Source organism: Octopus bimaculoides, chromosome 6 (assembly GCF_046866305.1).
Source record: "Octopus bimaculoides isolate indiv1 chromosome 6, ASM4686630v1, whole genome shotgun sequence".
Classification (NCBI taxonomy): domain Eukaryota; kingdom Metazoa; phylum Mollusca; class Cephalopoda; order Octopoda; family Octopodidae; genus Octopus; species Octopus bimaculoides.
Window position 1 is genome coordinate 42,517,773 of NC_142933.1, and position 26,855 is coordinate 42,544,627.

Below are 26,855 nucleotides of genomic sequence, written 5' to 3' on the forward strand. Positions count from 1 at the left end.
AACCAAAGCCTTGTGAATGGATTTGATAAGTTGAAACTGAAAGAAGCCCTACATATCTGTGTATATCTATGTGTGTGTCTCCAGGTTATGACATTGCATTTGTAAAAGAATGTTACTGTCATACAAGCAGTGTTGTTCATTTTCAATATTGTGTTAGAACATCTCTGGCCATGGGGTAATACAACCTCCTTACTTGGAAAAAGGTGATGGTTAGCAACAGGAAGGGCATCTAATCTGCCTCAAATACTCCATCTAACCCATGCAAGCATGGAAAAAAAGTGGAAGCAAACTTCTTAATTCACAACTCCATCTGCACCACTTTAATACTGAAGTTAAATGATGATGATGATTAAAGCGCTTTTTTAACTTTTAAAACCTTAAGCACTTTTCCTTTCTTATCTCTCTTTTACCTGTTCCTTTGTCACTAAAGTTGATGTTGGAAAATGTACTTAGTGATAACAAGAAGACAGCTTACTAAGGTTGATGGTAGAAAGGATAGAGATAAGGCAGTGGAAACTGTATAGAACAAAGCAGTGAGCTGGCAGAAACGTTTGCACACCAGGCGAAATGCTTAGCAATATTTCGTTCTAAGTTCAAAATCCACCGAGATCGACTTTGCCTTTCATCCTTTTGGGGGTCGATAAATTAAGTACCAGTTACGCACTGGTGTCGATGTAATCGACTTAATCCCTTTGTCTGTCCTTGTTTGTCCCCTCTATGTTTAGCCCCTTGTGGGCAAAAAAGAAATAGGAAACTGTACAGAATGATAGAGGTAGGGTAGTTATTAAGGTTGATTGTGGAAACTACTGAGTGGTAGAATTAGGACAGTTGTTAAAGTTGATCACAAAAAAGGGGCAATTACTAAAGTTGATAGTGGAAACTGTACTGAATGATTAATTCCAATATAACAAAAGGATATGAAGAGGGTGGGCAGTTTAAAGGAATAAATCAATAATCTATAGATTGGCTGGGAAAGGAGAGAAAAAGAGAAAGGTAAGTTGTGGAAAGAAGAGAAGATAAAATAGGAAATGAGGGGGGGGGAATGAAAGAGGAGGAGGAGAAGGCTGCTAATGAATTACAGAGATGCAGGTAAAGAGAAAGCAAGAGAGGATGGAAGAGGTCAGGAGTGGATAGAGAAAAAAAATGGAAAATAGCTAACTGGTGGGGGTGGGGTAGCTTATTTAACAATGGGGAAGAGAGGGAAATACAAGAAATAAGAGTAAAAAGAAGAATGAAAGTTGAGAGAATGGAAGAAGGATTGGGATGTTAAAAACAACAGCAATGGGTTTGCAAAGAATATAACGGAAGGCCAGCAGTAAGATGGGGAGAGAGAGAGAGAAAGTGTGTTTGTAGAAAGAGAAGTAGGAGGAGGATGGGTGCACCAGACCAGACTTTCTGACTCTAATAACTTCAAATAGTTGTAGTTCTAAAAATATTGATTTCATTTGACTAAACACAGGACAGGTTTCATGTAAGTGTGGGTTACACGCAATTAGTGATATCAACCCTCAGCATATTACCCATGGCACTTAATTATTGACCCTGGACAGATATAAAAGAGGCTAGAACATAGACAAAGCTAAATACCATGAAACATCTAATATGGTGTCCTATCATTCAGACCAACATTCCACCTTGATTGGATCGACTTCAGTATATTTTTAATGATTGTGCTACTGTTGTTCACCCAAGGACAAACAGACTTATGATGAAGATCATTCAGATCATGGCTATCCTATTTTTTAAGGCTATCTAGAACTATATTACCTGTCCTTATATAAGAAGGTGTGATATGAGGGAGATTTGGTTGCTATTTCTAGCAGGTTGAGTGACCCTTGTTATATCGACCTGTGGAGAGATAAAAAGTCTGAGCTGATCCTCTAAGTTGTATGCACACCCCCTTTAATAGAAACAACAACCATGCAAAAATAAAAATTTAGCTCTCAGATGTTTACATTTTAAACAAAGTGAGCAACACATATATAGAGAGAGTATGTGTGTGTGTGAGAGAGAGAGAAAGACAGGGAGAGAATGGGGAAGAGAGAGAGAGATGGACAAACAAACAGAAAAAGAAAAAAAAGTGAGAAAACTACTAACATTAAGACATTCAAAGTAGAAAAAAGGACATGCAACATGACAGAATGGAAATATAGCAAGGAGAAAAGAGAAGAGTGAGGAGGAGGAAAGAAAAAAAGAAACAAATGGAGAAAACGAAGGGGAATACACATAAAAAGAGAGAGGAGTGGATAAAGTAAGTTATTCCTCTAATAAGTTAGTGAAAGTTGTAGGCTGGAAACTTGGTGTAGTATGATTTCTTTCCATGAGGTAAAATTTTGAAGATATGCAATAATAATGACTAAACAGCTCCTGATATTTTTCTGGGATTTATTTCTGCAATTCCAAAAAAAAAAATAAGAGAAAAAAGTGCTCATAGTTGATTTTTAACTGAAAACTGATTTGTTTTGTGTAAGGTCAATTGTTATTGTTATGATGAGAAGGTAGACAGGTATCTCATGTGTTCCTCTGGCAGTGCCACCTTAAGGCATAGGTACACTAGGCAGTTTCTCAGGGACTCCCATGGATCTAGGGGCCTAATTATGATCTATGTATTCTGTGGCTTGCTGTCAATAAGTAAATACTGGTGACCTATAGTACTGCTAAGATGAACCTGACCTCAGGTCCAATACAGTTGGAGCTTAGGCCATTGTAGAAAAGAGAGAATGTTTGTTAGCCAGTGGTTGTAGTATGTTGGTCAGTGGAGGCGCAATGGCCCAGTGGTTAGGGCAGCGGACTTGCGGTCATAGGATCGCGGTTTAGATTCCCAGACCGGGTGCTGTGAGTGTTTATTGAGCGTAAACACCTAAAAGCTCCACGAGGCTCCAGCAGGGCATGGTGGTGAACCCTGCTGTACTCTTTCACCACAACTTTCTCTTACTTTTACTTCCTGTCTCTGTTGTGCCTGTAATTCAAAGGGTCAGCCTTGTCACACTGTGTCATGCTGAATATCCCCGAGAACTACATTAAGGGTACATGTGTCTGTGGAGTGCTCAGCCACTTGCACGTTAATTTCACAAGCAAGCTGTTCCGTTGATCAGATCAACTGGAACCCTCGACGTCGTAAGCGACGGAGTGCCAACAACAACAACAACAGTAGTATGTTGGTCAGTAAGTCTTTGCCAATCAGCTGAAGTCATCTAATGCAGTATGTCTCATAGAGAAGGATGGGGAACTTCTGAGAGTCAAAAAAGAGTGAACAAATTGCTATGTCTAACTTTTCACATCTGCAAATACACTTTAGAGGGCATGGTTTCATTTGACTACACCCCTGGATTGGATATGCGGATATTTTGTAAATACCTCACAGAGTGAAAACCATGCCCTGCATAATTACGAGCTGCCCTTTGGCAAGGCATAGCACCTGTTTAGCCACTCTGCTAGGAATATGGTGAAGTCATAGGACCACAGCATGGCAGAGTATGAAGAGGTAGTGGAAGAGCTCAACTGAGCCAACAGTGTTTCTTATATTTATGCTGAGTGGATGAATCCTAGAACATCTAATTAGCTAATGAAGGCTTTATTATGACCCAAGATCCCAATTCAAATTCATAATAATGGAATTGGATGTGGCGGCACAGAGTCATGGAAATCTGCAAAAGCAATGAAAAAAAAAGACAAAAAGTATACCCCTGGAAGACACAAAACCAGAAAGCCACATGGTTTTGTGTTTACAGCTGAAAATAGCAATGTTTCTGCCACTTAGCAAGCTGTAATCACAAAGTCATGTGGTCACCGACTTTTGTGTCTTCCAGGGGTATAGTCAAACAAAATCACGCCTGCTAAATTGTACTCATGAATTCAAAGGTTAATAAAACAGCTTGACAAAGGAAGTAAAATTATATGGATGAAAATTCTGTTTTTCCTCTCATTAATTTTCCTTTTACCTTTTAGTTGCTTCAATCATTGGATTGCAGCCATGCTGGGGTACCACCTTGAAGTGTTTAGTCAAACAAATTGACCCCAGTACTTTTTTTCTAAAGCCTGGTATTTAACTTATTCTGTTGGCCTCTTTTGTCAAACTGCTAAGTTGTTGGGGTGTAAAAAGACCAAGAGTGGTCGTTGTCAAGTGGTGGTGGAGACACACACAAACACACACAATGTGCTTCTTTCTGTTTCTGTCCACTAAATCCCCTCACAAAGTTTTGGTGGGTCCAGGGTTATTTGGAAGACACTTGCCCGAGGTGCCATACAGTGGAACTGAACCTGAAGCCATATGATTGAGAAGCAAGCTTCTCACTACACAGCCTGGGGATGTGTGAGAGTGGGGAGGAATAAAAAAATTTCATTAATATTAACATAGGCTTGGAGACACTAGTATCTGTCAGTCTGAAGATCACTGGTTTAATGGATAGGATATTTTATCAAGTTGCTACCACTGAAGTTTTAAATTAGAAACAGGAAGCCATAAATTAATGTTAAACCTGTAATATTCTATTCTACTGGTTTGACCAACTTGCCACTGGCTAAAAATAACAGGTAAATTCTCAGCAAATCAGACCCTACCATCTTAAAAAAAGATAGAAACAACAGGTTGACCAAGGTTGGAATGTCTTTCATATGTCTGATCAGCATTGACCTAAATCTAATAACAAAATATTAAAATTTATCAGTGTTCTGCTATTGCTGCCAACTTTACTACAAATGAGTCACTTGGTTTTCAACTGACTAAATAAAACTACAACAAATCTATAACGGGATGCAGATTCATTCAAATTAAATCTATTCTGGCATAGTGGTGATAGAATTGGATGAAATAGCCCTGAATGGTAGGATTTCTAAGTCTCACATAGACCCATAGAAAAATGAGAACTCAATGCTGAAAGAAGTTTGGTGTGATTTTTATTATTTTACTATTGGTTTGTTCAAATGGAAGTGTCAGTGCCCATGGCTTTCATAATTCCTCCAAAACAGGTGACATCAATACCATTAATGTACCTGTAAGCTTGGTAAAACTTTCAGAATAATTGTTTGCTGTAGTGTATTTTGGGTCTAAACATTATATAACTTTTTAAAAATCTAATTCCAAAAGTAGTTGTCTACCAAGCTAACTAAACTACCAAGTTACCTATACAGCCACCTAAACCATTAAGTTTGCCATCCTTACCATTTCACTTAGCAAGTATAGTGCTCTAGCATTTTAATATTGTGTGTTATTTCGTGTTTTTGTGAATGTCATCTGAAAGAGTCAATCTAAATGATTAAATGTCAGAAATATATGAGATGCTGGGGTGATTATTATCTGGGTGTAAGGTGAGCATCAGACACCAAAGATGAGAAATTTTCTTTATAATAATTAGTTTTTACAATATCATTAACTTATTTGATAGTGATTTGTTTCCAAATCTAATTAAACACAATCAGAAATGAAGAAAAAATCAGATTTACATCATTATATATAGAAATAGCTTAAAGCTTGTATGTTTATATGCATATATGTATACACACATACACACACACACACACACACACAGAAACAAAGATTTGGTAATGTTGAAGTCATGGCATGTGTGTGTGCGTGTGTACACATGCATATATACAGGGGTTTGGCTATTTGAGAGCAAAACTCATAAGAACCATAATTAGTACAAATTTTAATGAAGATCCTCTTTTTCAGCCCCAACATGAAAGTTTTGAATCTTATACAAACAATGAAAAGGCATGCCGTTCTTGCCACCTCAGCCACTAACTACAGTGGTTCTGAGATTTCAACCTTCTTCAATACCACCAGGTACTTCGTGTTTAAGATCATAGTCAAAAGAATCAAAAAGCATTCTCGACTGTCAGACATTGTCAGAAAAGTCAAGTTTAGCCATCATGTCCAGAGAATCATCAACAAGAATTCTAGAAAATCATTTCCATGTCAGAGTCAACAATTAGAGATGTGGTGCACAAAGATAGCTGGTATAAATCCTAAGTTATATGAGGTCAATTCTTGACCAATTTGACCGAGGAGAACCATGTGATCTGGTCAAAGTACTTGTTGAGCAAACTCAAGTACCCTGAGGAGCCCAACAAGCTCTGGTTTGTCTCAGATGACAACTTTGTCCAAGATCAAAAAGTGAACTGATGGAATAACAAATGGCTCTGCACCAGACCCACTGAAGTCTCCATTGTTATAGACACAAAGTTTTCATCATCAGTGATCATCTTAGTGGTAATGAACAATGAGAGCCAAGTCATGCTTCTCACTTTTTCCTGCAAGGTCTTAGGATCAATACAGCAGCCTATATAAAGACAACAGAGATGGCTGACAAGCCCATGATTGACAGAGTTGCTTGAGGGAGGCTGTACATCTTCCAGCAAAACTATGTTCTCATGCACATGGTTCTGGGTTCAGTCTTGTTGTGTGACACTTTAGGCAAGTGTCTGCTACTATAGTCTCAGGCCAACCAAAGTCTTGTGAGTGGATTTGGTAGACGGAAACTGAAAGAAGCCTGTCATGTGTTTATATATATATATGCATGTATGTATATATCTTTGTGTGTCTGTTCTCCCATCACTGCTTGACAACTGGTGTTACTGTGTTTATATCCCCATAACTTAGCAGTTTGGCAAAAGAAATCGATAGAATAAGTACTAGGCTTAAAAAATAAGTCCTGAGGTCAATTTGTTTGACTAAAAATCCCGTCAAGCCAGTACTCCAGCATGGCCACAGTCAAATGACCGAAACAAGTAAATATATATATATATATATGCCATAAATATCGCCATCCGTTTTAGAGAAAAATTTGTAGTTTAGAATCAGTAGTTCTTTGACTGCTATTTCTAAATTTTCAGTATGTTGGAGAAGCAACTCAATGCTAATCCCTGTATATTTATGATGATAAATGGTTTTACCGATAAAGGTTTTTTCATACTGAACTACTTGGCAAAATTGTTAATTATTAATTCTATTATTAATTGACGATTCCCTGCCCTTATTCTTGTATATATATATATATAAAACTGAGAATGTGTGTGTCTGTATGTGTGCATTACTAAAACTCGAGAACTATCCAACAGATTTCAATAAATTTTACACATGCCTTACTTAGGTTACATGTAGTGTCAAAGGCCCCAAAAAATTTTCTATTTCTAACCTAATGTGAACCAAGAGCAATCTCTTATCTCTAACACTGTTTGTGTATCACAGTCATAAATGATACATCTCTATTAATATTTTCACTTTTATATGGTTTCAATTTCAATTACTTTCATTATGTAGCTTTATATATTTATTAGTTTCATTTCTATTACTCTCAATCATCATCATCATCATCATCGTTTAACGTCCGCTTTCCATGCTAGCATGGGTTGGACGATTTGACTGAGGACTGGTGAAACCGGATGGCAACACCAGGCTCCAGTCTGATTTGGCAGAGTTTCTACAGCTGGATGCCCTTCCTAACGCCAACCACTCAGAGAGTGTAGTGGGTGCTTTTACGTGTCACCCGCACGAAAACGGCCACGCTCGAAATGGTGTCTTTTATGTGCCACCCGCACAAGCCAGTCCAGGGGCACTGGCAACGATCTCGCTCGAAAATCCTACAGGAGCCAGTCAGGCGGTACTGGCAACGGCCACGCTCAAAATGGTGCATCTCATGTGCCACCCGCACAAGAACCAGTCCAGGGGCACTGGCAACGATCTTACTTGGCTTGCCGGGTCTTCTCACGCACAGCCCATTTCCAAAGGTCTCGGTCCGTAGTCATCGCCTCGGTGAGGCCCAATGTACGAAGGTCTTGCCTCACCACCTCAGCCCAGGTCTTCCTGGGCCTACCTCTTCCACGAGTTCCCTCAACTGTTAGGGTGTGGCACTTTTTCACGCAGCTATCCTCCTCCATTCTCACCACATGTCCATACCAGCGCAATCGTCTCTCTTGCACGCCACAACTGATGCTTCTAATGTTCAGCTTTTCTCTCAAGATACTTACACTCTGACGGGTATTCACATTGACATTACACATCCAACGGAGCATACTGGCTTCATTCCTTGCGAGCTTACGTATGTCCTCAGCAGTTACAGCCCATGTTTCACTGCCATGTAGCATGGTTGTTCGTACGCATGCGTCATACAGTCTGCCTTTTACTCTGAGTGAGAGTCCCTTTGTCGCCAGCAGGGGTAAGAGCTCTCTAAACTTTGCCCAGGCTATTCTTATTCTAGCAGCTACACTTTCAGCGCACCCACCCCCACTACTAACTTGGTCGCCCAGATAGCGGAAGCTATCGACTACCTCTAGTTTTTCACCCTGGAATGAGATAGAAGTTGTTTCCTGTTTGTTTGCAGTCTTTATTGCACCTGAACATCTGCCACAAACAAAAACTAACTTGCTAGTTAACCTGCCTTTGATGTTGCTGCACCTCTTATGTGTCCATAGCTTGCACCGGGTACATCTTATAGAGTTACTACCTACTCCTTTTCTACATACTGAGCAGGGCCATCTACCTGAAGGGGTTTGTGTTTTATCTACCTTCCTACTTATTAGGATTTTGGTTTTAGCTAGGTTGACTCTAAGGCCCTTCAATTCTAGACCTTGCTTCCACACCTGAAACTTCTCCTCTAGTTCTGATAGTGACTCCGCAATTAGGGCAAGGTCATCAGCATAGAGGAGCTCCCAGGGGCAACCTGTCTTGAACTCCTCTGTGATTGCCTGGAGGACTATGGTAAATAATAGGGGGCTGAGGACGGAACCTTGGTGGACCCCTACCTCTACCCGGAATTCATTGCTGTACTCATTTCCAACCCTCACCTTACTGGCCGCATCTCTGTACATGGCTCGCACAGCTCTCACTAGCCATTCTTCTATCCCAAGTTTCCTCATTGACCACCAGATAAGGGATCGGGGGACCCTGTCAAAGGCTTTCTCCATGTCAACGAAAGCCAGGTACAGAGGTTTATCCTTGGCTAGGTATTTCTCTTGCAACTGTCTCACTAGAAATAAGGCATCAGTAGTGCTTTTACCTGGCACGAACCCAAACTGCATCTCATCTAAATTGATTCGCTCCCTAATTAGTTGGGCTATGACCCTCTCTGTAACTTTCATAACCTGATCTAACAGCTTGATGCCTCTATAATTATTTGTATCTAAAGCGTCCCCTTTACCTTTGTAGCAGTTGACTATGATGCTGCTACACCAGTCATAGGGTATGACTCCTTCGTGTATCACCTGGTTCGTAATACGGGTGACTAGGCTATAGCCAACACTGCCAGATATTTTGAGCATCTCTGCAGTGATTCCTGATGGGCCGGGGGCTTTCCCGGTCTTCATACTCTTAATTGCTTTATCTACCCTGGTACTATCAACTCGGATAGCTGGTCCCTCTATTGGGTCGACATAAGGCAGGCTCTCTTTCTCCCATTCATTCTCTTTATTAAGCAATCTATCGTAGTGGCATCTCCAGACCTCTTTCTTTGCATCCTCATTTAATGCAAGCGTACCATCATCCATGCGAACACATTTCTCTCCTACAACATCACTATTCTCTCTCCTACACTGTCTTGCAACCCGAAATACCTCGAGTCTTTGGTCCTCACGGCGCAGAACATTGGCAAATCTTTCCTTATCTGCTTCCCCTCTGGCTAAATAAACCTGTCGCCTAGCCTCCCTTCTGGCACATTGGTACAATTCCCTGCTACCACCGTTCTTCCAGTCCTTCCAAGCTTGTTTCTTTTGTCTAATAGCCCTGTCTACCTCCTTGTTCCACCACCACGTTACTCTGGGTTGGGAGGGGACCTTACACCACCCACAAATCTGGTCGGTGGCTTTCAACAGGTTGTCCCGCAGAAATCTCCAATTGTCTTCCACGTTGTATGATGCTATATCCCCTTCTATTTCGTTAAATGCTTCAAGTAACTTGTCTCTAAGTCTCTGTCCGTTTGCAGGGTCTTTAAGCTTCCACACCCTTCTTCTCCAAGCCTGTCTAATTCTGGGCACCCATTTTGCCTTGATCCCAAAGTCGCTAACTACTAATCTATGTTGTGGGGTACATTCTTCGCCAGGGTAGGTTTTGGCATTTATAAGCCGCCCTCTTTCCCTATTTCTGGCGAGGATGTAGTCGATTTGGCTAGAGTGTCTGCCGGAGCGGTAGGTGACTAGGTGACTGGCAGGTTTCCTGAAGTTGGTATTGCAGACCATAAGATTGGTTGCATCACAGAACTCCAGCAGTCTGGTTCCCTCCTCGTTGCGGGAACCGAAGCCATAGCCTCCATGTATGCCATGGAAGCCCCCAGCACGACGTCCGACATGACCGTTGAAGTCTCCAGCCACAAAGAGAAGGTCCCTGTCACTCGTCGACGAGGTAGTTTGCAAGAGGGTGTCATAGAATTGGTCTTTCAGACCATCTGGTAGCCCAGGTTGAGGTGCATAGGCTGAGATGACAGTAGCTAATCTATGATGAAGCACTAGTCTGATCTTAAGTACTCTGTCACTTACTCTAACGACCTCGATTACCTTATCCACCCATTTCTCCGCTAGAAGTATTCCTACGCCCCCGACCCCGTCAGTGTTCCCTGCCCAGAAAATCTTGTACCTGTGTTCTTTGCCTGTGAGGAACCTTGCAGAACCTCCTCTCCATCTTACTTCCTGGATGCAGCACATATCTACGCATCTCCGTTCAAGCATCTCAACAATTTCACCAGATCTACCTTTCAGCGTGCCGACGTTGAGAGTGCCAATCCTAACAGTATGGGTGTTGGGGGTGTGGGCCTGTAGCCTGGGAAGAGGAAAAGCAGTGTCGTGTACCTGAAATATATGTGTGTGTGTGTGTGTGTATATATATATATATTAATAATAATTCGGATAGAATAAATGGGTTAATAGAAACCAGGGTAGCAAAGATCACAAAATAACTGTGGTGTAATTCCTGTTTTTGAGGCAGAAACTCCTTGATATTTTGGGTATTTAAGTATATATAAATTTAAGGAATAGAGTGAACGCATGTTATAACTGCATACTTTATTCCGACATATGTTTCGAGGAATTACAATTTATGCAATCTATAGGAATCGTCGATGTTAAAAATGTAAACTTCTCAGGAAAATGTATGGGGATCATCTTAAACGTAAGACATTATGACCGGTCATAATGTCTTGCGTTTAAGATGATCCCCATACATTTCCCTGAGGAGAAGTTTACATTTTTAACCGACAATTCCTATGGATCGCATAAATTGTAATTCTTTGAAACATATGTCGGAATAAAGTATGCAGTTATAACATGCGTTCACTCCATTCCTTAAATTTATATATACATATATATATAAAAGAGGTGAGTACCGAAATCCTTATACATGATTCACTGTGTGTATATATATATATATATATATATATATATATATATATATATATATGTATGTATGTATGTATGTATATTTATGTGCGTGTGTGTGTATATATATATGTGCATATATATATATATATATATATATATATATAAACAATATGTGAGTATATGCATATATATGTCCATGTATGTACGTACCTTCATCTACATGTACATATAGATACATATCTGGGTACATGACGTTGCAAAAGAACATGGACAAAATGATAAACAAGGTACAACAGACAAGCAGGCCACATAAAGAACATATCCTTCATCAGGTGCCACCATTAAAACACCGGCGTTTCAAAGAGTTAGGGCAGGACACATCGTTAAAATGGCTCTTCCCACGAACACAAATTAATATGTATATATATTTAAGTGTGTGTGTATATATATATATATATGTGCATATATATATATATATATATATATATATATATATGTATATATATTTATGTGTGTGTGTGTATATATGTGTGTGTGTGTGTGTGTGTGTGTGTGTGTGTGTGTGTGTGTGTGTGTGTGTGTGTGTGTATATATATATTCGAAATGATAGATCGATGACCACTACACATATTTTGTCTCTCCTTGTTTCTCTCCTTATTTCTGAAACAACATGAAATGAAGTGTTTTGCTCAAGAACACAATGCACTACCTGATCCAGGAATCGAACCCATGATCTAATGATCGTGAGTGCAATATCCTAACCACTAGGCCAGGCACTTTTACCAGAGTAACATATCTGATAACAATAAAGATTCAAATTTAAGTGTAAATGCAAATAATTGGGGAATGGAGGAATGCTAATCTCTAAGGTTGGGATTAATATTTGGAAAAATAATTAACTTAATCATGAATTTTATTTAAAAATTGTTGTTTGTGTACATTGGCATGGGATTTCAGAAATTGGTGCATTGAACAAAAATACCTAGTTATGTTTGTCCTCTGTATGCTTGCTCAGTTTTGCCTTGTGTCCTTGAGACTGATAAAATATATATCAGACTAAGTTCTGAGGTCAATATATCTTTATCTTTTATTGTTTATATTTCATTTGTTTCAGTCATTGGACTACTGCCTTTTGGGGAGGATAATGCTTTGAAGGGTTTTAGCAGAACTAATCATGCCCAGCACTTACAGGGCTTTTTTGTTGTTTTTTTTCTGTTTTGAAGTCTAATACTTATTCTATTAGTCTTTTTGCCAAACAATTAAGTTACAGGGATATAAACAAGCCAACACAAGTTGTTAAGTGTGGTTGACAAACACACACACACACACACACACACACATACGAGTGAGTGGACAAATGAAAGAAGGGCACTCAACCAATTTATTGGGAGTTACATGTATGGATCAAAACAGTTTGACTCAAATTCGTTGGTACTCTTGAGTTTCAAGTATGATGCTAGTCATCAGCAATGATACTTGAAACTCAAGAGTACCAACGAATTTGAATCAAACTGTTTTGATCCATACATACATACACACACACACACACACACACACACACACACACAGAGTCTACCACAAAAATGTATACATACTTCAGAAAAGGAAATTTCTGTGAACATATTCATCTTGTGTAAGTATCTCTGTAAATATAAATATCTCTTTCGATGTTTTATCAAATTATGATAACACTGAATAAAAATATTTTTTTCTTTTCCTGAAGTGTGTATACATTTTTAGGCAGACTGTGTATGTATGTATATATATAACTCACACACACACACACTGGACTTGCACACAGTTTCCATCTACTAAATTCACTCACAGGTATTGGCTAGCCCAAGGCTGTAGTAGAAGGCACTTGTCCAAGGTGCCACACAGTAGGACTGAACCTGAAACCACATGGTTGTAAAGTGAAATTCTTATCCACATGGTCATGCCTGCACCTATATATCAACAAAAATCCCTAAAAGTGCTGCCTCATTATGGTCAGAATTCAATGACTGAAACCAGTTAGGGAATATTAACTTTTACCCTTTACCTTTAATTTACTTCAGTCATTTGACTGGGGCCATGCTGGGACACTGCCTTGACCCAAGTACTTATTTTTAAGCCTGATACTTATTCTATGGTAAAGAAGGAATTTATTTAATGCATTAGATTGCTTCACATTTAAGTTGTTAACCATGAACTCAATAAATCTATAATGTTTTAAGATAATTGTAAAATGGAAAAAATTTACTTTATTTGTTGCTGTTTTTTATTTTGCAGAAAACAAGGTAAAATTACAGATAAGAGGAAATTTATTCCATTTACCTAATTTACTTAATGAATGAATGTAAATTATTTTGCATCCTTTTCCTGCAATAAAGTTCCATTATACCAACCTCTCATCGCTACAGAATTTTCTTTCATTAAGCTGTTATCATGTTACACTAATTAATGAAACTAATCTCATGAATATTCCTCATTTTACAGCTACACTCCTCCTTTTACATTTATTTATACTTCAGGTTATCAAATATTCTAAAATATCAAAGCAAATGAATTTTTTTTTTTTTTTTTTTTTTTTAGCCTTTTTGTTTTTATAAGCACAGAACATGGCTGTGTGGTAAGAAGTTTACCTCTCAACCACCAGGTTCTGGGTTCAGTTTCACTACATGGCACTTTAGGCAAGCGTCACATATTATATAGCCCCAGGTCAACCTAAGCCTTGTGAGTGGATTTGTTAGATGGCAACTGAAATGTGTGTGTGCATCACCATCATTTAATATCAATTTTCCATGCTGGCATGGATTGGACAGTTTGACAGGAGCTGACAACCCAGGGAACTGCACCAAACTCCATTGTCTGCTTTGGCATGATTTCTACAGAGTGTATTGGGTGCTTTTAATGTGGCACCAGCAGCATAGCTTTTTACCTGGCTCCACAACCAGTGGGAGCCACCAAGTAATTTACAACTGGGAAGTGGGTTTTATACTGAGGGAGGTGGCTTTGTGCCAGTTGAGAGGTTAAAGTATAACAGCAGGTTAGAAATAGGTGTCTTGCCATTGAGGAGATATTTGACCACCACAATTGGAAAAGAAAATATATGTATATAGCTGTATGTTCCCCCCTCCCTCCCCACTGCTTAATAACCAGTGCTGTTCTCACAACTTAGCAGTTCAGCAAAAGAGACCAATAGAATAAGTATCAGGCTTTAAAAAATGAGTATGGGGGTCAATTTGTTCAAGTAAAACCCTTCTATATGGTGCCCCAGCATGGCGACAGTTCAATGACTGAAACAAATAAAAGATAAAAGATGGGGTTTTTTTAGATAGGCAGTTGAATGTATTTTAGTAGTGCTGTAAATTAGTGCTTTGTTTTCCTTTCCAGGCAGTTATGCTTGTTAATTTTATTATCTTCTTGTTAAATCAACCAGGATTATCAAGAACTGGTGAATTACCTTTTGTTACTCACCCTGTGAGGCAAAATTTTGAAAAGAAAATTTTCAAGCAAGGCAAAAGAACTTCCAAAATAGAATTCATGTTTACATCCTTGCCAACCGGCCAGCAACAGGGGAGAGTTGGAGGTAATCATAGTCAAAACCTCCCACTACATAGCACCACCATCATAGCAATGACTAATAGCAGTCAGGAAAGGGAGGGATGCATTTAAAAAAATGATACACCAGTATCATCTTTACAATGACATCAGTACTATGAACGCCATCATTATCACCACCACCACCACCTTTTGATGCCACTAACACTGCAAACACCACAACAAGCACAAACAATCTAATTTATAGCAGCAACAACAAGAACAGTACCTGCAACATGAACAAAAAGAAAAAGAATTAACTACATGACCACAGATACAAACAACAATAAAAAAATTAATGAACCACTTACATCAATATACAAACGCCACACATGATGACTACATCACACCAACAAATATTACGACACATAAAATCATCAAAACAACACAAAACGCATGCAGCCTTTAAAAAAACTAAATATCCCATTGGAATGGGAGATTTCTAAAGGAATATTAACAAATAACTCTACAATGAGTTACTCATGGAAACACCCACAACTAGCTGGAAGGAGGGAATACCTGTCCTTTTAAGTAGTCTTTCTCACTTTTCCCCTTTTTATCCAACTTACTCAGAATAGACAGTATGAATATATGTGAATACAAAGAGTTGCCTATGAATCAAGACCATTTTCTTGACATCCTCAGATCACTAGATATAGATGTAGTGGCCATAGTGAGACCAGAATTTCTGAGGCACAAAGTCTTTAACAGCTATGAAGTATATGCGTCTTCAAGTCATCTGGGATCAGAAAGCTTGAGGTTTTAGAAAGATCTAGATCTCATGATACAGATCATTTCTCTGGAGCAAGAAAGTAAATTGTTGATACTGGCTATGTCCAGCAGCAAAGGCCATACCGTCAGGTTAATAGCCATCTATGTCTAAGCAGAAGCAGAGTAACTGAGTTTCTTCAGGCATCTGGGGGTCTTCCTAGGAACATCACACTCTCCATAGCTAGTGGGTGACTGGATTGCCATTTTGTATGCACATTTGATAGAAGGGTAAACCTGGCAAACCTTCTCAGATATTTCCAACTGTCTGACTGGATATCGGGAATGTGAAAATGTCGACATGGACAAACCAAATCAGGTTACAAAGACCAGATTAGCAAATTAGTTAATTATGGTTCACATTGAGAATGGCAAAAGAATAGAATCAATAAGGTTTTGTAATAAATTAGTGATAGAAAAAACTAGACTAAAGGGACACCTAATTAGAAACCAAAAATAGGTGCTCAGAAAAGGCATCATGACTGACATGCTGGTGGCAAGACTGGCCCTTGACAATTTCTTCAAAACAAAATATGAAGGTTGTTTTGTCAGATCTAAGTGTACATTCCATGCTAGCATAGAAGACAGACATATGATGGTGATGATGATGATGATGAAGGAATGGAAGTTATTTGATGAGCCCTGGTGGTGAGGGGGAAAACTGACAAGAAAGCTACAATTTGATATTTAGCAGACTATGATGAGTGCATGCTATTTGATTTTAAGCAATATTTGCTGCTTTTCAGTGGCACTTAGCTTGAATGTTCAGGACGAATGGAGGGAGATAGCAAAATGGCCTTCAGCAACTCTAGGTACTGAAGGAGAAGTGTGGAAAAAGGCTGAGACAGGCACTGAAATATAGGAAGTAATGACGAGCTGTATCAGAAGCAAATTTCTTGGTTTGAATGGTCTGTCCAACAAGCTTTATATCTATATACCAGACATGCGTGGCAACCTCTTGGTAGATGTCTACAACTAGCAGCAGAATGAGAGAATTCCCATTTCTGTGAATTGAAGAGTAGTGGCACAGTTGAGAAAGGACCAAGACAGAAGAAATCACATTGATAATTTTTGGTTCCTAACTCTGCTTATTACAAAGTTCAAGATTTTAACCAAGGTGTTAAGCAGAGAGCTATCTACATTATGAGTTCAAATCATACCAAGATCAACTTTACTCTAGGGTTGATAAAATATAATACCAAGTCAAGAACTGGGTTGATGTAGTCAACTAAACTCCATTCAAATTACTAGTCTTTTGCTAAATTAGAAACATTATTATTATTATCATCATTATTATTATTATTGTCTTTTCCTACTTACAGAAGTCATCTTAACTCCTCTAAAGAAGCTATTTATTACTTGGTAGACTGGATCATTGAAAGTTATTTTAATAACACTACTGATAAGACATAACCTTCAACCCTTTGTTCAGTAGCCCATAACAGTTATTTAGTTGTTTACATATTTAATACAATGAACAGCATTGATGAGAAGATATAACCTCTGACTCTTTGGCAAAGTAGGTCAAAACACTAATTTAATATCAATATATTTAATGCAACATTCTGAGTTCAAATTCCGCCAAGGCCAACTTTGCCTTTCATCCTATTGAGGTCAATAAAATAAGTATGATTTGAGCAGTGGGGTCGATGTAATCGACTTCCAACTCCCCTGAAGTTGCTGGCCTTCTGCCAAAATTTGAAACAAAAATATTTAACACAATGTTGCATGGCAGTAAGACATGAGCTTTGAAAGCCGAAGATTTAAGAAAACTAGAAAGGAATGAAGTAAGTTTGCTCTGCTGGATGTGTAATACTAGTGTGCATGAATGATAGGAATACAAATGAGCTGTGAGAAAAATTGGATATAAGGAATCAGAAGTAGTGTGCAAGAGAGAAGGCTGCATTGATACAAGTACGTAACGTGTATAAAGAAAAGAATATTGATCATTAACTAATACTGTTTTGTTTTTTCTAATTTTTTTTTATACTCCTTTCGTTGAATATTAACTCTAAATTAATAATCGTTTTATTTTCATGATAGTGGTTCTCAGAATAATTTATCCAGTAAACATTTTTTTATATTTCTCTACCAAGCACTGTACATTATTATAAATTTGAAGTCTATGGTTTGTTGACGAGATCTAATAGTACTAAAAGCTGGCTCAGAATTGCCTCCCATGCTTGTTGAAAGAGGTAAAACAATGTCAATGATTAATATTTTTTCTTCACCACTTAGGTCAACGAGCAAGCATCTGAAACGGTTGACCAACATGCTAGAAATAGCAAGCAAATTTTCCTCAAATTACATCCCATCATCTTCAGAAAAGGAGCTACTGTATTACACAGTCCTTTATACATTGTCAAGAACAATTATGATAATTCTTTATGACGACTAAAAACAGTCCTCCATACTCTACCACCATGTCAAAGACCATGGAGACACCTTGGGTCAACTTGATGTCAGCATTTTATCCAAGCACCCGAAGGACCCAACACTCAAACAAATACAGAAGTACGTCCTCATAAATGAAACATCTCCAGTACTAAATAGGTAATATACATAGAAGGTAGTCATATCCCAATATGCACAGTTTATATATACACAGTTGTTAGTAGGCTATTATATAGATAACAAACACACACGTGTGTGTGTATGTATGTAGGATATGTAGATAAACAGATAGATAGGTACATGGGTAATAAGGAGAGACAAGTACACCCCCACACACAAATAACTAGTACTAGTTAGTGTCAACACTTATTTATGATGAGGATAATAATTTAATAAGCAGTACATTGTGTCTGTCTACTAACCTAAAATAAAATATATATGAATGGTTAGAATTAGGACATGTTGTCAGGTGAACAACTGACCAAAATGCCACGAGATCACTTGTTACTACATTAAACATAGTTTTGTACGACCAAGGGACATAACTGCTTCTTCAGTTTCCTTCACTGAACAAACAGAACCTCCAATTCTACCTCCAAGTTGAGTAGTTAGTGAATGCAAAAGGCCTCTTGTTGAGTAACGGTTTGTAAAAGAGCTGATACACCAAATATGTGCCGTTTAGTTACATCTCCATTTTCCAATTTACTCTATAGTTATGTGACATTGTATCTAATATCACAGTTTTTCCAATCAAAATTATTTCCCTTTATTTCTGCAATTTCAACATGTGATCTTTCATCTTTTGTTTTAGTCATTGGACTACAGCCATGCTAGAATATCACCTTGAGGGGTTTAGTCGAACAAATTGACCCAAGTGCTTATTTCTTTTTAAGCCTGGTACTCACTATATCGATCTTTTTTGACAACTGCTGATTTAAACAAAGAGAAACTGGTTGTCAAGCGGTAATGGACGGACACACAGACACGCACACATACACATATATGACGGGCTTCTTTCAATATCCATCCTTAAAAATCCACCCATAGGGCTTTGGTGGGTACAGGACTATAGTAAAAGACATTTGCCCGAGGTTCTACACAGTGGGACTGAATCCAGAACTAGATGATTTAGAAGCAAACTTCTGACCAATACACTCAAAATAATATTGGTCATGGATCTTTTTTAAAACGGGGGCCACACTTTTCATTAACGAAACACTTTGAAACTTGGAACACTGGTAGAATGTGTCATATAAAACATCTTTTTCTCTTAGTCTTCTTTTTAAAAAAAGAAATCCATAAATTATTCCATGTTAAAGTTGTCGTATTTCTGTAATTTCAACCAATCACTGACGTCCATTCAGCCGATATACATTAAGTGCCGACTACATAAACAAACGATTCTGAAACAATTAACCCTAACCCTAACCCTAGGGTTAGAGTTAGGGTTAGGGTTAAAGCAAATTTAAAATGAAAAAAGCAAATAAAACGAAGAATCGTTTGTTTATGTAGTCGGCACTTAATTATATCGGCTGAATGGACGTCAGTGATTGGTTGAAATTATCGAAATAAGACAATTTTTTACATGAAATAAATTCGAATACAAAAATATTTTTCTGTTCTATAACACAAAATAGATAAGTATACTAAGTTTGAAAGTCTTTCGGTACCAAAAGCACTACGTAAAACATTAATGAAAAATGTGGCCCCCGTTTTAAAAAAGATCCTTGGTCATTGACTAATACTGTTTTGTTTTTTCTAATTTTTTTTATACGCCTTTCGTTGACTATATTAACTCTAAATTGATTATAGTTTTATTTTCATGCTGATGGTTCTCTGAATAATTTATCCAGTAAACATTTTTTTTATATTTCTATACCAAGCAGTGTACATTATTATAAATTTGAAGTCTATAGTTTGTTGACGAGATCTAATAATGCTAAAGCTAGCTCAGAATTGTCTCCCGTGCTTGTTGAAATAGTGAAAACAATGTCAATGATTAATATTTTTTCTTCACCACTTAAATATCTCTAATTAACTTTTTAATACTCATTGTATTAAATATACTAATTACTGACTTCACTATGTCTACAATTGCGCAAAAGCACACATATACACAGAGACTTAACACACGCGCACACACACACACTTTACATAAAAGTTCACATACAGACCACAGAACGTTGAAGCAACAGAAGTAAAGAAAAATAACCGCGTGCTGGACAAGCTGTCAAAATAAAACCAAACTGTCAACGCCCTTCACCAAAACATAAGTGGTTTATGCAATGTAGCAGCAAACTGCGTCGTAGATTCGGCTTGGTGTTGTTGTGGGTGGTGATGGTGGTGACGTTGACGTAGCACGGATCGGCGGTATTCCAATCAAAACCATCGCATCATTTCTCTATGAGGAGGGAACCCGGTCACATTACTGAGGTTTAAAAGGGTCAACCTTTTAAAGACGGCATTCTGTGGTATGATGGAATTTGGATGTTGTTTTGTAACAGATCTAACGCCTACATTTGGCTACACTATCCCGTGTAACTGTCCAAAAGTGCGCGAGGATTATTGGTTTAAGGGAGATAACCCCCGTTAACTAACTCCAAACTGACAGGTCTTTGTGTAACTACATTTACACAAAGTCAACAAGCGAGCGTCTGAAACGGATGACCAACATGCTAGAAATAGCAAGCAAATTTTCCTCGAATCTTCAGAAAAGGAACAACTGTATTACGCAGTCCTTTATACATTGTCAAGAACAGTTATGATAATCCTTTATGACGACTAAATACAGTCCTCCATACTCTACCACCATGTCAAAGACCAACATGGAGGCACCCTGGGTCAATTTGACACCCACATTTTATCCAAGCACCCGAAGGACCCAACACTGAGACAAATACAGGAGTATGTCCTCATAAATGAAACATCTCCAGTACTAAATAGGAAATATACGTAGAAGGTAGTCATTCCCCCAATACCCACAGTTTATATATACACACGTAGAGTTGTTAGTAGGCTGTTATACAGACACACAAACACACACACACATGTGGATGGGGTGGGGGTAAATGGACAGGTACATAGGTAATACGGACAGACAAGCACACACATTCACAAATGAAGACCGAAACATGACTATATACACACGCACACAAGGACACATATGGAGACACACCTCCATACATAAGACACACGTACATAGTCACACAAACTCATACACTCAAACATGCACACACAAGGAGACAGAGGTACACATACAAACACACAAACATGAACACACAAACACATGAATATGCAGAATACATACATACACACGCGCATACATACATGCATATGCATGCATGCATGCACACATAGCTGTTTTACACATGCACACTGACGTACACATGCGCACAAACAAACTAAAAGAACGCAGCTCTGATAACGGACAGTCAACGACTACTGAAAAGGTCGCAAGACACAACGAAAATTTCAGAAAAAAAAAAAAAAAGTAAATGAGTGAAAATCGAACTGTTGAGTGTGTTAAATAATAAGGCAATAAAAGAGAATAACTCTCCCCAGACACAATAAAATAATAATAATCTTTTATACTGAAGGCCTAGAATTTGGAGGATGGGGTTAGTCGATTACATCGACCCCCAGTACTTATTTTATTGACCCCGAAAAGATGAAAGGCAAAGTCAACTTCGGTAGAATTTTAACACAGAACGTAAAGCCAGAAAGAAACCATTTATATATACACACGTAGAGTTGTTAGTAGGCTGTTACACAAACACACACAGGTGTGGATGGGGTGGGGCATGTAAAGCATTTTATCCGGTATGCTAGCGATTCTACTACGTCGCAGCTTTGTTGTTGTAGAACAGTGGTTCCCAACCTGTGGTCCGCGGATCCCTGGCGGTCCGCAAAGGTAGTACTGGGGGTCCGTGAACTAAATTCAAAATTTCATATATATATATATATATATATATTATTTTGCTTAAAAGAGTTCCAACACTGTCTGTTTTTTATGTTTTATTTATATTCCTGCAGAACTAATGTGGGGTATAGAATATGGAATATACAATATATTATAATATACAATATAAAATAAAAATGGATGGCACCATGAAAGAAAGTATTGAATGTAGATGAAATATTGAGTGTTCAATATAAAGGATCAAATATATAAATATAAATATATATATATATAAAGGCGACTCGAGTTTCAGGGCTATTTCCCTTCGTCATGGCCGGTATGACAGACTTTAACAGACTGTGTGTGTATATATATATATATATATATATATATGAGCATATTAAAAGCGGTCCGTGGGAAAACTAGTTGGGAAAAGAAGAAGTTCTTTGATTAGTCAGAGGGACATGAAGAAGGGGACATCACATAACTTGTGAGGAGATTTCCATAAAAGATGAGAAGGAAGAAATGGAAAAGACAGTGAAATGCGAAAGAAGTTTACATAGTGTATCACATACTTATGTGATAACATGAATTGTGCAGTCCTCCTGATACAAGAGAAACTCCAGATAGGACCAGTCAAGGAACTCTACAAATCCAAGATTACCCTGACCACCAAAGGCACGAGCCTTCTTGCATACTCTCCAATCTACAGGCGCATACTTAGCGTAGGGTCATTAACTCGAACCGTTTTTGTTACAGTCACCCGTCTTTTCACAAATTCACAGGAAGGTGACACTTTCCTCTCCGTCCTCATTTTTACTTTCCAAGTACAACCTTAAAAAGATGATGATAGCTTAACCGAAGAAGGAAGGGTGTCTTTCCTCAATCTTTTCAGCCTTGTCCACCACACGATCTCTTTCGCCATAGGCACTAGACATAGGAGCACCGCCTGCCCTGACGTGTTAAAAAAAGGGTCATAGAGCAATCCTCGTGATGGATTCAGCCGATAATAATGGTTTCATAATTTGGCACGCAGCCAGCAAGTTCGAGGGAGGGGTAAGTTAATTACATCAACCTCAACTGCTATTTATTTTATCGATCTCGAAAGGATGAAAGGTAAAAATCGACCTCGGCGGAATATGAATTCAGGGCGTAAGACGGACGAAATGCCACTAAGCAAGCTGTCTGGCGCTAACGATTCTGCCAGCTCGCCGTCCTAATAATAACCCTAATAATAATAATGATAATAATTATTATCATTATTATTATTATTATGATAATATTTTAAAAGGATTGACGTAACTTCACAAAAGTAACAATACGAATAGTGCCATGCGATTACAATAGATATTTTATTGGTTGAAGGATATTTCGGCAGCAAGCCTGTCTTTGTCGAGTTCAAAATGGAAAGTTATAAAAATTCAAAATTATAGAAACTCAAATCCAGACATGAACGAGAGCAATCAACATCCACGCGTTGATGGAATGACATCATTAGTCTTCAAAGTTCAGTTTTACAACTGGCAAAAAGAAAGAAAAAAAAAACAGGAAAAAAAGAAAACGAAAAATAATATTTAATAAACATGCCGCTACGCTCTGAGTTCAAATTCCGCCGAGGTCTACTTTGCCTTTCATCCTTTCGGGGTCGATTAAATAAGTACCAGTTACCCACTGGGTCGATATAATCGCCTTAATCCGTTTACCTGTCCTTGTTTGTCCCCTCTGTGTGTAGCCCCTTGTGGGCAGTAAAGAAATAAATAAGTCTGTGTAAATTTAATAAAATTCTGTCATTTTATTCATTCCTCCAGGGCGTGATGGTAATAACCCGCAAACACATTTCTCCTCATGCATTTTAAGTACTGAAAGCGTAGCAGATTCAGAATATTTTTTGAGAATATGCACCTACAAGTCTTTTTCAAAATTGCAGCCGTTTGACGTAAAATGTTCGCCAAGTTCTGCCGAACTACCGTTATTGTGCCTGACGTCATTCATATCTGTGCCCATTGAATCTTTTGTTCTGTTATACAACCAACATAAATCAAGTTGTCTTTCGTGCATTCTGTCGCGTACACGAAAGGGGAATCTCTACCTACATGTCCCACCTTCTTTATAAATCTTAACATTTCTGTTACGATTCCTGATGGAATACACTTGACTCATGTTGTTGCACAATGAACAGGGCTTACTTCTCTTGCGGCTGTTTTTCAAGGTACAGCGTGCAGATATTCCAATGTTAGTTTTCTTGGAATCAAAAGTAAAGGTTAATAGTTCTTTTATATTTCTATTCCGTCTAAAAGCTACAATAGGTGGCTGAGGAAATATTTGTTTGAAACGAGGATATTTTCCGCAACATGCTGGTAACTTTCATGCAACAATTTTGAAATGCCAGCGAAATTTCGGTGCCAGTTAATCACCAAAGGAATTCTGTCACATATTGTACTGTGTTTGCTAAAATTATGCGTGAAGGTTTGACTTACTTTGCTAATCTTAGCTATGTCATTTGCTATTTCCTCTAATTGTGATTCATTGTAACCGCGTTTGACATAATGGTCTACAATAATCCTGCCATCTTGCTACTTTCATAATAATGATAATCTTTTCTACTAAAGGCACAAGGCCAGAAATTTGGCGGGAGGGGACTAGTCGATTACATCGACCCTAGTACTTGACTGGTACTTAATTTATCGATCTCGAGAGGATTAAAGGCAAAGTCGACCACGGCGGAATTTGAACGCAGAACGTAAGACGGACGAAATACCGCTAAGCTTTTCGTCCAGCGTGCTAACGATTCTGCCAGCTCACCGCCTTAATAATAATAATTTCAAATTTTGCCACAAGGGCCACAATTTCGGGGGAAGGGATAAGTCGATTACATCGACCTAAGTATTCAACTGGTACTTATTTTATCGACCCCGAAAGAATGAAAGACAAAGTCGACCTCGGCAGAATTTGAACTCAGAACGCAGCGACAGACGAAATATCGCTAAGCATTTCGCCACCTTAATAATAATAATAATCCTTTCTATTGGAGGCACAAAGCCTCAAATTTGTTGGGAGGGGACTAGTCGATCACATGGACCCAGTTTTTCACTGATACTTAATTTATCGACCCCGAAAGATTGAAAGGTAAAGTCGACCCCGGCGGAATTTGAACTCAGAATGTAAATGCGGACGAAATACCGCTAAGCATTTTGCTCAGCGTGCTAATGATTGAGCTAGGATAAACCAGGATGCTGACTGTCTTCTCGATTAAAGCTGACCTGGGACTAAACATCAATCAATCCATTTTTCCTTGACTCCAATAAAAAAATTAAAAAAATAATAAATGAGAAACGCCTGATCCGCAAGACGTAGCAGCCAAATCTCCCCTTGTCACCTCTACCTAATAGGAGCATCGGATTATGTGGTCCTCTGTTCAATGAACATAGGAAATCGATGAGATGGTTACAGCTGGGATGGCTTTGGTCGTAGGACTTGCTTGAACAGACCTGATTTGGAACTATAACAGCAACTACTATTTTAATTTTCTTTTACCTCTAATTGTTTAAAGCTATCACAATCATGGCTAAACTGGAGCACAGCCAAGTCTTAAATACAATGAAAGTACTTTTACTATATTTCTTTCTCTACTACTTGTAGTAATTTTCCACACTTCTTATGGAAAAGGAGGAACAAGGAAAGAAAGAGAAAAGAAAAAGGAAAAGAACACATCAATTCAACACCAAGTGCCTCAATTGGTCGCACACCACAAGGTTCAATAGACTTTAACTCGAAATTAGTCTTGCTCAAACAGACCTGTCTAAGTAATTAGAGACGTTCCAGCCAAGACTACTTTGTCTTTTTTTTTATTATTTTTTTTTTTTTTTTTTTAGATAGTTAATCTATGATAACATCAGTCAATGGTCATTTTTTAAGGCAAGTACCGATTGATTTAAAGAAGGTTTGGCTGCTATTTGCAGCCAGGTCAAACAAAACACGTAAGTGATCTCTAGAGAACATTTTACATTTCTTCCCCCCCCCCCTCCCCCACGACCCCAACTAACTTCACTCACTTTTCAAATCGACGAGGGAACTTGACCTGTTTGAAATAGCAACCAAATATTCCTTGACTCAGGCCCACGGTATAAAATAGAAAAGGAGTCAGTGGGGTGTAGTCTTAGAAGCCATATCTCCTTCAAATCTCACACACACACCAGCTTAGAAAACGACACATTAGATAATGAATGTGGTCCTGGGACGTCTTTAACCATAGGTCTGCTTATTTGGGCTGAACAACAACCTTACAGTTAGCATTGTTGATATGCTAAAATGGTAGACATTCTTGAAGTTTTTCCCCCCTTTCTTTCGTCGTTGTTTGACTGTGTGGAGAAGGATTTCATAAATAAGATAGACTAGCGAGACAGTCATTCAGACAGTAGGGTATTATTTGAGGGAGATTTGGTTACCAAAGCCTCGAGTCGATCAAAGCTTTGTGAGAGAAATTTAACAGACTGTATGAAAGTTACGATGGGGTGAGTAGACTTAATCTGTTGCTCAGTTTGACACTGGGTAACAGATTAAAGCACCTAGCACTTGGGTGCTTTTAGCAGAGAACACTTTGTTGCGGGTATTCATACCAAATCTCCTGTCTGAGGTTAACTTCCTCCGATGCTACTTTAGTGTGTGATCTACAACTTAAAGGGCAATTACTTTAGGTTACTTTTTAGTTTTACTTTGTGCAGTGCTAATTTGGTGCATGTTCTACGTGAGCAAATTTGCTTTGGTGTGTGATCTATGTGTTTGTAATAATTCGACCGTGCGAACCAAAGGACATGGCGACGTAGACGGAAAAGGCTCGCTTTTACCATGTCGCACACAAAATAAGATATATAAGATAGAAGGCTCGTCGTGAGAGGTACGAGCCATAGTT

At 38.4% G+C, this 26,855-nt stretch overlaps 1 long non-coding RNA gene across 1 annotated transcript in view; it reads right to left on the reverse strand.

The window, feature by feature from the left end:
- Window positions 1-14,745: 14,745 nt before the first annotated feature.
- Window positions 14,746-26,855, reverse strand: part of LOC149135039 (uncharacterized) — a 65,317-nt gene continuing 53,207 nt past the window's right edge. Inside the window, exon 3 of the long non-coding RNA XR_016242243.1 lies at window positions 14,746-15,115. This is a non-coding gene — a long non-coding RNA (uncharacterized LOC149135039). The remainder of the gene's footprint in view (window positions 15,116-26,855) is intronic.